We start from the raw sequence: 13,685 nt of genomic DNA, 5'->3' as shown, positions 1-13,685 counted from the left end.
TATAATGCAATTAAATGCAAAGGTGCAAGCGAGCTGGAACCAGAACCGTAGTTTTCTCTGGCATATCAACAATGTCATTTTTGCTTGGTCTGTTGATAGGAGGTAGGTGTCGTCATTCTGCTACGATCTCGGAATTAGTCGGACGATGCAGGACTGCGTCTTCTGCCAATTTATTACTAACTTATCATAGTTCAAATAGACCCGGTTTTCTTTATTTTGCCTTTTCTCTTTTGCGTAGTTCCAGAGTTGCCGCCATTTTTCTTGAACTGGGGGACTGAAGTCTTCTGAGACGCTGTTCGGGATATTTATAAACCTAAATGCATTTCGCCTCACATTTTCTCTGGCTTTCCAGCCAGAAAAACGCGCAACGATAGGCCGATTTTTTTCATCTTTAAATGCTCCCACGCGGTGGGCTCTTTCGATCTCAACATCGTCCATAGATAACGTTTCTTTACAGATGTCCCTTATTAGTTTCTCAGATTCTTCCCATGTCTCTTTTCTGCAGTTGTCGGGAACACCAAAAAATACTAAGTTTGATCGTCGACTTCTATTTTCAAGGTCGTCTAATTTGGCTTCAAGTTTAAACTCACTTTCTTCAACATGTGCCACGCGTCTTTCTAGTACCTTTGTCTTTGAAATTACGCCATCAATCTTATTCTCAAGATCAGCTTGCCTTTTTTCTATGCCTGTTAGCTTTGCCAAAACAGTTGCTTGTCCAGACTGTAATTCTCAGAATATGCTTTTAATTTTACCCAACTGTTCAGTTTCAGCCTTAGACATGGGACCGGGGTTTGATTCCACGTCCCCTGCCAAGAGGAGTAATGCTTCCGTGAACAAAAGACAGGAGTCGAAGAACAGGAATGTTCACCCATTAATCACCCCGACACCAAAAATATGAGAACATCAGTGCAGCATGCGTTTGTTGATAGGGCACGACACTCTCACAAGCAGTAGATTACTTGTTCGATAGCATTTAGAGCATCTCAAGTAACCAACCTGATACATGAAGCAACGTGAGTACGGGCCGAAAAGAGTGCCGTGCCCTTAGGATGGTTTGCGTTTGAATTGTTTTGGTTTTGCTTCTTCTTTTTATTTTGTTTTGGAAACCTGAAAATGTGTCTCCCGGCGCGCGCTCTTGGCGTTGAGAGGGCTGCGGGGCTATTTGTTTACAGCTATTTATTTGTGTTTTCCCTGTCGGGGTGCGCTGTCGGCATCGGGTACTATAGACCTTTTTTTAAAGGGCGCCGCCGTCTTGAGAATGGCGGTGCCGACGACGTGGTCTAGCTGCTTATAACTTGAAACCCCGGCTGATTCTGGCAGCAGAGCTATATGGGTAAGCAACGGCGTGGGTAGGGGGGTAACTTTGCTTGACTTGGCTATGGTGGGCCACAATAACCTGGCTTGAACTTGGCGGTTGCAAAGGGAAGCAAGTTGTGTGTATGTTTATACAGCCGGAAGTTAGTCTGCCTCAGTGGGCGTCTGGTGTCTCAGTTGTAGATGAGCAATTTAGCCAGTGCAGTACGACTGCTAACTTAGGGTCTTTAACGTGCTCACGTGGTAGTGATACATACCGCACGCCGGTACGATGCTCATCCAGATCGAAACGGGCAGGGGTGGCGCTCGAGCCCAGGATCCCTGGGTTCTGCAGCGGGAGCTGTTGCTCCACGCGCGTCGAGCTGGGTGTGCGCTTTAGCTCACTCGGCCACCAATCCCCCTGGCGGTTGAAATGAGCTGGCTAATGACAGGCCATCACCTTGCCTCCTCAAAAAAACGAGGACAAAGAGTTAGCACGACAAAAGTATATGAGGAGGAGTTTAATGTAGTCTATCCAGGTGAGCACTCGGCATTTCATAGCGGCATTTTGGGTGGTGGCTCACAGACGTTTTCATACCTTTCACGTGCCATGCTGCAATAGCATGCCTTGCAGCAGTAACCTAATCGAAACACCTGCACTGGGATGGATGCAATCGTCTTGCCGTCAACCAAGTAGGCTTGAGCAATACCGTGACGATGAGTCTGATAAGAAAAACCTCGCGATTCAAGCTCGAAATCGACTGACTTCGTAAGTAAGGATCCTTGTGGAAAATATGAAGTTCAATAACATTGCAGCCACACTTTCGCTGCAGCTTCTTGTTTCCATCGCACACTTTCAACGATTATTTTTACGCTTGTTAGAACTATCTGTGCACCCGACGACTACGCAGTGATAGCCAGACAACCGTAAATTTTCGGAAATTATAACACGGTAAAAAGAAGCACTCGAAACTAACTCTCGCATGACGTTAGTTTCGAAGCCTCTTCGCCCATACCCTTGGCTGTTGCATACCCTGTGTCAGCTGTCATTCCAAAAATGCACCAAGTCGAGGGTACGTCGGTTGCGCGCTGGTAAGAGGTTATGCAAAAAAGGTCTATACTTCGTTCATCCTCAAGCTGAGAGTAGAAGTTCCGCCATCAAGGGCCAGCTTTCTGCCCTTGCTAACACAAACGTGCACACGTTTGTGTTAGCATTTTCTTTTCATGATTCCTTTAACGGTGCAACGCTATTCTTGGCAATCGGGTTAGCTGAACACGAAAAAACGAGAACACGGAGAAAAGGACCAGTCCTTTTGTTCGTGTTCTTTTTTTTTTTTCGTGTTCAGCTGACCTTATTGTCAACAGCATGTGCCATCTAGCTCAACTAAAACCCGTAACTCAACGATATTCAGTTGGAATGTCTGTTTTTTGTTAACTTTACGCGAGCTTACTGGCACTAGCGGTGCCCAAGCATACTTGCACGCCACGCCATTGACCGAGAAACCTCCCTGCTGCGGTGTACTTTCAAGAATAGAAGCGAGCGTTTTCTTTCAATCTCTCCTCCGTAGGATTTGATGACGAAGTTAAGACGTCGCAGCGTCAAACGTTTCTAGATTATTTCAGTTATGAAAAAAGGAGATACCCCCCCCCCGCCTTGCTCACTTCAGTCCGCCTCCTGTCGGTTGAAGCGCCATCGAGACTTTTGTTTGTAAACTGTGTGATCCATAGAGCTGCCAATGAGTACCGTGAAACGCCATCTAGACCCTGTGCTTCGAAACATACGTATTTTGCAGAATACATTAGAGTTACCATAGCACACTCTGAGAAAAAATAGAGGAAAAAGGTAGCCACGGCGCATTTTCCTCCCTTCTACTGACGCGCACCCAAGCGGACACAAGAAGGAGGGAGGAACGAAACGTTTTTCTCCTTCCCCAGGCAGACGGGAGAAAGCTTCCGCCCTCCTGGCTCATCTTCTTTCGTTTTCGTTTTTCGAGCACGTCGCGCACGTTGTTTAATAAAAGTTGTTGAGTTGGTTGAGCTTTAGCGGCAGCGAAGGCCGCCTGTAATTCCGTCTTCCAGTCCAAGCGTGCAGAGCATTTCGGTTGCATTGACGTTTTTACCACAAATTTTATCAAACGAGCAAACGAAGCCGCTAGAAACAGAGAAGTTCCGGAGCAGTGCAAGCAGCGCTATGTACACTGGGCCAAGATGACCATCTCCGGATTGTGGAACCCACGCGGAGCCATGCGGACCCTCGCGGAATGATGTGTCCACAGTGGATGTGTCGACTTTGACGACGTTATGGAAATCGCGGAAACTGCGTCCAAGACAGGCAGGTTTTGCTGCGGGGCGCCTGGGTGCCTTCTGTGATGAAGTCAGTTCTGTTTTACGGTGCCGAGTGCCAACTGGCAGTCAACGCGGTTCTGTATTTATGCTTGTCAGCAACATAGCAGCAACATCGCGCTTGCAGTGTTGTGTGTTGTGAACAGAATATTGGAATTATCGCCGATGTGACAGTCTGTTCGCGTATCAGTGGTGTAACAACAAGGTGAGCTGTCGGGCATTGATGCCACTGGTCGGGCCGTTTTCAGAGGGGGTGAGGTGTCGCAGGGTGACATTCCGCTTTATAATAAAGAGTTTCAGACCACTTCAGGGATTAGGTGCAGTCGATTGACGTGTAGATAGTCATGTTGGAACGCTGGTCTGAACCGTAACTCCAATGGCACAGTGGCCAATGTGACTGTCGGTTGTCTCCTCGCCGAGAGCGCTCGGGGTAAAGGAATGAACAGTATGAAAATATGACGGAAAAATACGTATATTTACAGCCTGGAATTTTAGCGTTAAGGAAAAATAGTAGGCGATCGAAATAAAGAAAAGCTATCCTTAATTTTGCTGTTTAAATATACCATGGTTCCTGGAGAAACTGCCCTCCAAGTGGCGCGCTAGGATGAGCGCTAGAAGTTTTCGAGCTCGCCCCTGCGTAGCTCCGTACACTTAACACCTGCCGCAAGCCGCGGCTTCGACCGCATTCAAGTTGATCGAAAAGTGATTTCTCTACTTGTGAAGCATCATTTTCAGTTGAGTGAATGTCCGCTCTAAAGAGATGAATTCAAGACGACAATTGCAGCCGCACACGAACAGCACGAATAGAAAAACAAACACTACAAGAGATATACTGGCTACGACGTGCCGTGCGGCGAAACAAACGCATGGCTTGGAACCGCAATGGAGTGGCCTGATTTATTGGCTTTCAAATAATTACGGCATGAGCGTTTACTTTTTACTAAAAGATTCATCCCCTGAGCCGTTCAAAATACTCGCAGAGGTATTACATTGCTTGAAAAAAATCAACACGCTGCGAATATTGTTTATTGCTTAGGTGGTCACCGAGAAATTCCGTACGTTCAAGACGACCAGTATAAAAGACGGAAACGCAGAGCTCGGAAGTAGTGATCAGGTCCGTGTGCTTTTGTATTAATGTTTGCATGTGCCGTGTATGTGTATGTGCTCAATTATGCGTTCAGCTGATGCTAGCGATGTGCGTAATGTGTCTACATGTGAGTATAATGAACGTTCCCAATTATCCCGAAGAGCAATGGTGGCAGAAGCAAATAAAGATATTTTTGTAGAACATGAATTGGGATAAAATATTAAGGTGGGCTAGTTGGATATGCATTTTCGAAATAAATAGCGCGAGGTTTGTTTTTGACCTTCGCGCTATTTATTTCGAAAATGAATTGGGCGTTACCTAGCGTCCCCTAGACTGGCTACTTGCAGTTACTCTGCTTCACCCTACCTTCTAGTGGCAAGCGAACTAACCTTCTTTCACGCTGTGCGATAACTTATAGTTGCCGTGCAACTGCGGCTTCAAGTTAGTTATGTTGAGAGCGGCTTTTGGTTTCGCGAATCGGTTTACCATTCCTCCGTGATGTACGAAGGAATTGTGACTCGAGGAATAGGAAAAGTCAGACGTAAAGTGCGCAAAGTAACTGGGTATCGGTTGTCTCCGTTTAACATTGCAGTGATGACGACGAGAAGACTTAGTAACTGTTTTTGAAATGCAGATTTCTTTACCTGCGGGGGGAAGCTGGCTTCCGAAATAAACACAGTTCGCAAAAAGCTCCTGTTCTTTTTTTTATTTGCTGCTCCTCTCGTCCCCTAAGAGACGTAGCGTCCTCGTTAAGCCTTATTGAGCTCAATTAGCTCGATTCGGGGCCGACATAATGAGATTCAAGCGACGGAGGAACTTTGCTTCTCTGCTTCAGGGACGAACGTTTCTCCCTTTCTAAAGGAACATAGGTTACAAGACCGTTCCTCCCTTTAGGGAGGACTATAGACACTCTTTTTTCTAAGAGTGCAGCCGTCCGGCGCGTCAAACGACGGGAGGCGAGCCGTGGGTGCTAAAAAGGGGAGAGGGGGGGGGGGGGTAACGCTCGTGCAAGCAGCATCTATGAGCAGTCCGGCAACTAATCTAATAACGTTGGCAGTGTCCCCCATTGATGATGTATCCGCGGCTAGAAGTTTGGGTATCGCCGCCTGGTTGAATTTTCATTACAAACTGGAGTGAGGATACTTCAACTTCCTCTGGGCTCGCGATGATTCATAGGTCGACAAGTGATCGTGTAGTGTCTCGTGTCCAATCTCGTCAAACCCAGCGCATGGCTGTGATAAACATTGTCCGGCATATAATAGGCTCCAGATCACTTGGTCTCTTGTGCTGTCTACGAGTGGAGGACAAGAACGGTGCTCGTTTTTCTTTCATTTTCTTTTTTGACTACCGTTGCACAAGAAGAAAAAAAGTAACGGCAGTTTCATGAGTTATAAACGTCAGAGATTCATCCTACGTTATCTTTACGCGAAGTACAAAAACCATTTCGCCGGCCCTTTAATGAGAAAATATAAACAAATGGCACTTTTCACGTGCCTTTTCTATCGCCTAAAGAGGCTTAATACTGGAGCACATGTGCGAAAAATCCACCGAAACTCGCATGAAATTTGGGACCTGCGCAAACTATGTAAAAGCTTCCACATCGGTCTCGATGTCCTTCTTTTGCCTGTAAATATTGTATATAAAGTTCGCTGTCAATTTAAACACCGCCAACGACCAGCCAGGAGTTCCTTCAAGCTGATTCATGAAGTCTATGAGGAATCAGGCTATTTACTGTACGAAATTAGGAGACGTGGTTTCATTAAAAGCATATTCAGTATATGCGTTTATATACATAACGCGGATGATTTTCTTATTATACGCGTTCCTGCATCACCAGTCTTGTGCCAGTTCCACCAGGGACAATTTCGGCGCAGTCCCTCTCTTCACACGTTCTTCATGTCTACCTAAAGTGGACTGATTTTGGGGGTTATCGATGGCGCTCAGAAAGTTTCTATTTGAGGCCATCTATTTATTTTGACTACTTAAAAAGTCAATTGGTAAATCGCTTTTTTTGGCAGGTTTTCGTTACTTTTTGGCAACCCCTTGGCGTCCGCCGTGGCTGGCGCTGTCTTGCCGAAATGTATTTTTTAATTGTAACCATTTTATTGGTAGGATTATTTGAACGTCTTCGATAATAAAACATTCCCTTTGCAGTAAACCATCTTACGATCGTGTAAAAGTTTTTTTAAATTTTGTTTCGCGGAAAGTTATAACCAGCTTTTATCAAATATAATATGCTTAAGGCAGACCAAGTATATTTTTTTATACTTTTACAATAGAAACATAAAACAAATACACTTTACACTACACACTAGCAATAAGATTGAGTGCATATCCGATTACAAACCCAAAGCGAAGTATGCCGGTTATGAGAACCAACTTTGGCCAAAAAATTTGTTTTTTTCAGACAACTAAAACTCTAAGTATAACGGATCTGAACATTTAATTTAACAACACGTATTCTAGTTTTAAAAGGGGTCGTAAAAGTTTCTTGGTTGGCAGTGAAATCGCATTTTTATTTGGATAGTGTATTCCACCAAGAACATAATCCCTAGGTATAGCTAATTTTAAATATATATATATTTCATTGTATACCTTCATCTGAACTTGCTGTTGATTCTGACATGTTGAAGGTACGTAAGGTTGCATTGTAAATTTTTGCTTGTGGATTCTGTCTTCGTGTTTTCACGACCAACACTTACTGACGTTTATAGTGCTTTTTTTTAACCAAATGAATGTAGTGTTTATTTTCCCTTGTTTCTTTTACTTGTTTTCTCGTTTTAGTTTAATTGTATAATGTTTTGTACAATCTGTTACTATGCAACTATATTGAGCTGGTGAACTTAAGGGGCCGAAGGCTTTGTCAGGCACCACGCCTTTATCTCTGCCCACTACGCAGCGAACACGCAAAACAAATAAAGAAAAAAAATCCGACATTTTTTGCAGACCAAGTATAATACTTCAGACTTTTACAATGGATACATAAAAATAGACTTTGCACCATACCAGCAAATAGACTGAGTGCATATCCGATTAGAAACTCAAGTGAAGTATGCCAGCCATGAGAACCAGCTATGGTCAACAAATTAATTTTTTCAAACAACTAAAACTCTAAATATAACGGATCTGAACAATATATTTAACAACGCGTTTCCTGGTTTTAAAAGGGATTGCAGAAGTTTCTTGGTTGGCAGTGAAATCGCATTTTCATTTGAATAGTGTACTGCACCAAGAACATCCTCATCAGCTATTAGCCCCGAGAAGTTTGCGTGGCGCCCCCTTACGACGAACCGGGGTGACGTCATGGCGAGGACAAGATTTTTGCCTGACTCGCCCCACTCGCCCTGTGGAGGCGGTGACGACGTTAGCTGTCGGCGAGCTCGTTTCAATTGAATTATTTTTGTGCGCGTTTTTCCTAGGAAGTGTAAATTTTAATATGTGGCTTTATTGAGGTATGGCCTCTAGTTACAGGCGAAAGTTCAACCAACATTTCAGGCATGGTTCACAGGGCAGGCAACGTACGAATCACAGCTTGTATATGAAAATAAAGAAATATGATTAAAATTGCTGAACCATCACTAAAGTTTTACGTCTCACACAATCAATGCTGTTGATGGTCTGAACGAATTGGCAGGTTATGTATATCATTTTGTTTTGTATCTGTGTTTTTAAGCGAAAACGCCGATGCAGAAAAGCTGCATGCCGCTCGAGCAACATGTTAAATATAGTCTGGGCCATGGAGAGAGAATCACAAGTGAGACAGCCCAAGTACAGGGCAAAATAAAGAAAGAAGGAACATTTATTTATATACATTGCTTTGCATTTGACCTTTGCTGGATTCGGATACTATTTCAAAGGACTCTACAGGTGGTATCTGTGCACTTGTTAGTACTATCTGTCGAGTAATGTACAACGTAAGCTAAAGTTAGCCCGTTATTAGTTCCTTAGGCTCTAAAACTGCGATTCTAGCTAAATCAAACTCTCCTGAAACTAAAATACCTGAAGCTTTTCTCACGCAAACTGTCACCCTTCACATGTTCCACATTTTCTGCTACTAGTGCAGCATCGACCACTGGACAGCCGCTCAAATGCTTGCTGTTCCTCCTGTTTTCCTCTGTTCTCGGAGAGTCCAGCTGCAGGGAATTTGGAGGCCGAGGAGGCTTTTGGGGACCTGCAGCAGTGTCTCTTTTAATTGGAAATGACAATTCAAACGAAACGGTGTATTTTCCGAATGCACAAGGCTGGACTAAAGAAAGAATATAGGAAAAAAACTATATAAACAGATTAAATTACGGTACCATTGCTGTGCATATTTGGGGCAGTTCAACACAAGCGGATGCAGAGTGGCACGAGCAGAGTCGGGGTCGCGAGCTAATTTGCCGATCGCCCAAAGGCCTTTGATATAAATGCCATTTGAAATGCCTACAAAGCGGTATGCAGTATTCTCCTAAATGATGAACATTCAAGGAACAAAATTTCAGCACCTAAAACACGCCGCCGCTTCACCGGCCTCTCGCACGATTGCCTTATGCCGTGTGGACCGACAGGGAATTTCATCGGCGGAATTGCCTCCGCCGATAGGTTTCGAGATTTGTAACCCAATTATAAAGGTAAAAGGGACAAGCACTCCTAGAAAAGGTACGGAGCACGTCGGTGTCGCCCTAGCCCAGCGTCTTCAGCACCGGGTAAAAGAGGTCCTCGAAGTGCTTGCGGCACGCACCCGCCAAACCGAAGCAGGGAAGGGAGTCGGATGCGAGATCGCGGAGTGGAGTGTTTCCCCTGACTTCACGGCACACCTGACCCAATCAGGGCGCGGCGACCACAGCGACGCTAGTGTTCGCTCTCGGGGCTAATAGGTAATTTCAACTATAGATATATATTCATTGTATACCTCCATTTGAACTTTCTGTTGATGCTGACATGACGGAGGTACATAAGGTTGTATTCTATTTTTTTTTTTGCTTGTGGTTTCTGTCTTCGGGTTTTCACGACCAACACTTACGGACGTTTATAGTGCTTTTTGTAATGAAATTAAAGTAGTGTATATTTACCCTTGTTTTGTTACTTGTTTTCTCGTTTTATTTTAATTGTATAATGTTTGGCAGAACCTGTTACAATGCAACTATTTTAAGCTGCTGAACTTAAGGCGGCAGGGGCTTTGTCAGGCACCGCGCCTTTATCTCTGCCCACTACGCGGCGAACACGCAAAACAAATAAAGAAAAAAAAATCCGATATTTTTGACTGACCAAATGATTGCAATCACACACACACACACACACACACACACACACACACACACACACACACACACACACACACGCACGCACGCACGCACACGCACGCACGCACGCGCACACACACCCACACACGCACGCACACAAACACACTATATATATGTAGTTTGCACGATTTATTCGAATTAAAACAATTTAGTTGCACTTCTCCCACGGAGTTAACGCTTCTAGCAGTTTTTTAATATTTATTTTTATTTAAGACTCCGATTTTTAACTTCGTAACGACCCGACCAGACGCCCAACTTGTAGTGCTAAAATAACTTAAAGCAATGAAAGTGGGAAAAAGTCCCACTTTTTTTTTGTTCGTTTGTCCTAATACGCCAGTTTTTCAACAGTTATATTTTTTTAAAGGGGAGGTAAGGGGGAGGGGGGGGGGGGTCATTTGTACACAGAGCTGCTGCTATCGGCTTTCGATTCGCACCAGCGTTCGTGCGTGTGTGAGCGAGCTCGAGTTCACGCGTAAAAATCACTCAGTCAGTCCGAACTCGCACGCGCTTGCTCGCATTCATGCAACCCCAACTTTCGTGGGGTTCAGGATAAAAATTTGCATGAAGGCTCTAAAGAGGGCAATACGCTTTTTATATATCTAGATATAAGACTATATAAAAAAACGAGAAATAGAGCAAACGGATGAAAAACAGTGACAACGACGGCGAAGCGGGAAATTTGGCACGGGCTTAAGAAAAATGCGCTTTCAGGAAAAAAAAAAAAAAGTAAAAGAAAACGCAAGCAAGACACGGGAATTTTTTCCGGAAAATGCGAAAGCATGGTGGCGCACAAAACCGGTTTCTTTTTTTTTCTTTTTGTGGACGTGTAGGCAGGGATTAGCTGTGTTGATTGATTATTGTTTATCTATCGGGGAAAAATAATTTGTGTAAAAAAAACAAAAAAAACTGGAGGCGTTGGCGAGGGAAGTTTGAAAGAAGCGCCCGGGTGTTCGCGACGCAGCCCTTTATGCAAACAAGAGGATCGGGTCGTACACAAGCTTATCCTTCGAGGCTCGTCTTCTTTACATCCGGGCATCTCTTGAGCGCATCTCTTTGCGCCTCGTTTATTTGGAAGCTTTAGAAGACGCTCCGCGCTTGTCTTTTTTCAAGCTTAGCCGGGGCTTCGCAACTCTTTGTCCGCGTTTCGACAACAGCTAGACGTTCGAGCCTGACGTCGCAATAATCGATCAGAATCAAAAGGGATCAGAATCTACGTGTTTGTGATTTCTTTTCTTCCAAGTTTACGTAATGGCAGGCGTCGTTGCTGGTTCTCGGATATATATATATATGTGGGCCACTTCGAGAGGTTGGAGGCTTTCGTGTGTTTCTATTAACAGAAGCGGACACGTGCTGTTTCTCTAAAGATGTCTCAAATTTTAACGACCAGGGGAAAAATACTCAAGATAAACCTTCTAATGACAAAGCCATGCGAAGACGGGCGTCGGCGATACCGGCGACGTATTTCCGACTGGTCTGTTTAACATCCTCTAACGCCCCCGCATCAAAAGTGGCTCTGGAGAGGCGACAAATGACGTCACGAAAGCCGTCGTGTCATGCTGTCGGATGTCACGAACCTGGCGGTTGGTCATAGAAGTTGCGGCCACAGGCCCGAGCAAACGAGAGTATCGCTGTTGTCGCGGTATCCCAACTCCTGGAGGCCGAAGCTTCAGTGAACTGTGGTTGCCTGCTTATTGTAGAAAACGGTGCCTTGATCGCGTCTCCGGCTGGTCTGTTTAGCGTCTTCTTCCGCCCATGCATCGAAAATGCTCTCTAAGTGGCAACGAAAGGCCTCACAAAAGCCGACGTGTCATGCTGTCGGATGTCAAAATTCTGGAAATGAAGTGCAAAAATCCTGCAGAAAAAAACAAAAACAAAACATGAATGAACTTAAGTGTTGCTCTAAACGTGGCGTGCGAACTCCGACCTACGAAGGTTCCACAGACTTAAGCTGGACAGTGACCTGCAGCAGAACAGGCGTCTGTCACATCAACCACCGCTGCTGCGACACTGCCAGGGTCGCAGCCGACAACAGCGTGACACATCTATGTCTTCATTTGGCGGAAATCGAGGGACCCCTTTTCTGGACACTGAGAACACACCAGTCGGAAACGCGTATCGGCCATTACAGATTAATGGGAAGAGTCAGCTCATGTAATGTTTACCCGCTTGCACACATTTTGTGTTATGGTGGAAAATGGCTCCGCGTTGTCCGTGTGCTGCAAGGTATCGAGCTCCACGGTTGTCGCCACAACTGATTTGCGAGACATGGCAAAAAACAAGGATTTTTTTTTTTTGCAATGTATTTATTTCGGGGGGATTTTTATTAAATGTAATGAAAAGGCAAACAAAATCGCCAGATCCAGACAAATTTGAAGCGTAGAACGTTCATTGCCGATTATTTGTTGGAATCTTTTCAGAAATGCTCGAAAACTAAGAAAATTAGGCAGTCCACATTCTACGAGATGAAATTAACCAGTTCTTTTCCAAGAATGTGTTGGAAATCACACTACAAACCAAGTGTTTCTCTTTCTCTTGATACATCTTCCAGGTCCCATAGGCGCTTATTGGGATGCATTTCGGAGAGCGCTTGTCCGAAACCTTGTAATACAGAAAGGAATACATTGGAACTGCAAGTCCGATTATGATTACCTAGACTACACACATTTGCACTAATATTTCTTACTATTACTGTGTGGCCAGTTCACTTCACACAATGTTAGATCTTTAAGGGACCTGAGGAGGTTTCAGAGATCGCCTAAACATGGAGATAAGTCACTTTGCGGGCTCTGGCGTTCCCATAAATTACTTAATCATGATTATGCGCGGCAGATTTCCATATTAAAACGAAATGAAAGATCTCAATACAGCGGGGTCATCTCAGGCGATGGGAAGAACATGTTCCGTCAGCCAGGACGTAATACTACAAATGAAAACGCGATATTTCGTGGAGATTGCAAACGACGGTATTAAAACATTTGCAGGCTTTTGTAGATGATACGCCCAAATAAGAGTATGGGACAAATGTTAATTTTTCGCTGAAAGGGAACATAACACTGCGATAATCATTTAAAAAACAGCGCACTATGTTTTTTTGTTCGTCTTCCACGGGAGTGATGTGTCTGGTGGTCTGCTGCTTTCAAACGCGCGTTCGCTGGGCTGAACCATCGGTCTTCCTAGCGCAGATTCCGTCCGCGACACAGGTGACTTCCAAGCGTGCCTTGCGATCTGTCATCATCCGCGAGTCCGCGCTTTTTCATCACCCCTAGAACGGGGGTGCCTTTTATTTGAGCGTATTTTCATCTGCTGATAAAGCGGTTTTTTATGTCATGCCGAATGTTTGTTTCGTCGCGACGTGCCCTAATCGAGAGGTGAAGGCCGTGCAAAAAAAAAAGCCTGACGTTTTTAGTTTGGCCGGAGAAGGAGCCATGCAGAAGCGCATAGTTAAGTATGACCAGGAGAAAGGACACCGAGAGCCTGGCCCAGGCTTCCCTTTCTTATGCCGAACATTTCGAACTACGTGTATACCACAACGATGACCTAGTTCACGTTTTTGTTAGGATGCTCTAGCGACGCTTCTCCCCGCCGTCGACGAGACCCATGAATCTCTGCGAAAGCGCCAAAGAAACCAGGTGAGTGTTTTGACAAGACTTTTGGGAGCTTTGCGAATATCGCATCATGTT

General features: G+C 44.7%; 1 pseudogene; it reads right to left on the bottom strand.

The window, feature by feature from the left end:
* Positions 1-120: 120 nt before the first annotated feature.
* LOC120848471 lies at positions 121-1,038 on the bottom strand (annotated as a pseudogene).
* Between the last annotated feature and the right edge of the window lie 12,647 nt (positions 1,039-13,685).

The sequence above is a fragment of the Ixodes scapularis genome, unplaced genomic scaffold (genome assembly GCF_016920785.2).
Source record: "Ixodes scapularis isolate PalLabHiFi unplaced genomic scaffold, ASM1692078v2 PGA_scaffold1__304_contigs__length_218370807, whole genome shotgun sequence".
Lineage (NCBI taxonomy): Eukaryota > Metazoa > Arthropoda > Arachnida > Ixodida > Ixodidae > Ixodes > Ixodes scapularis.
This window is presented reverse-complemented; position numbering and strand designations above follow the sequence as displayed.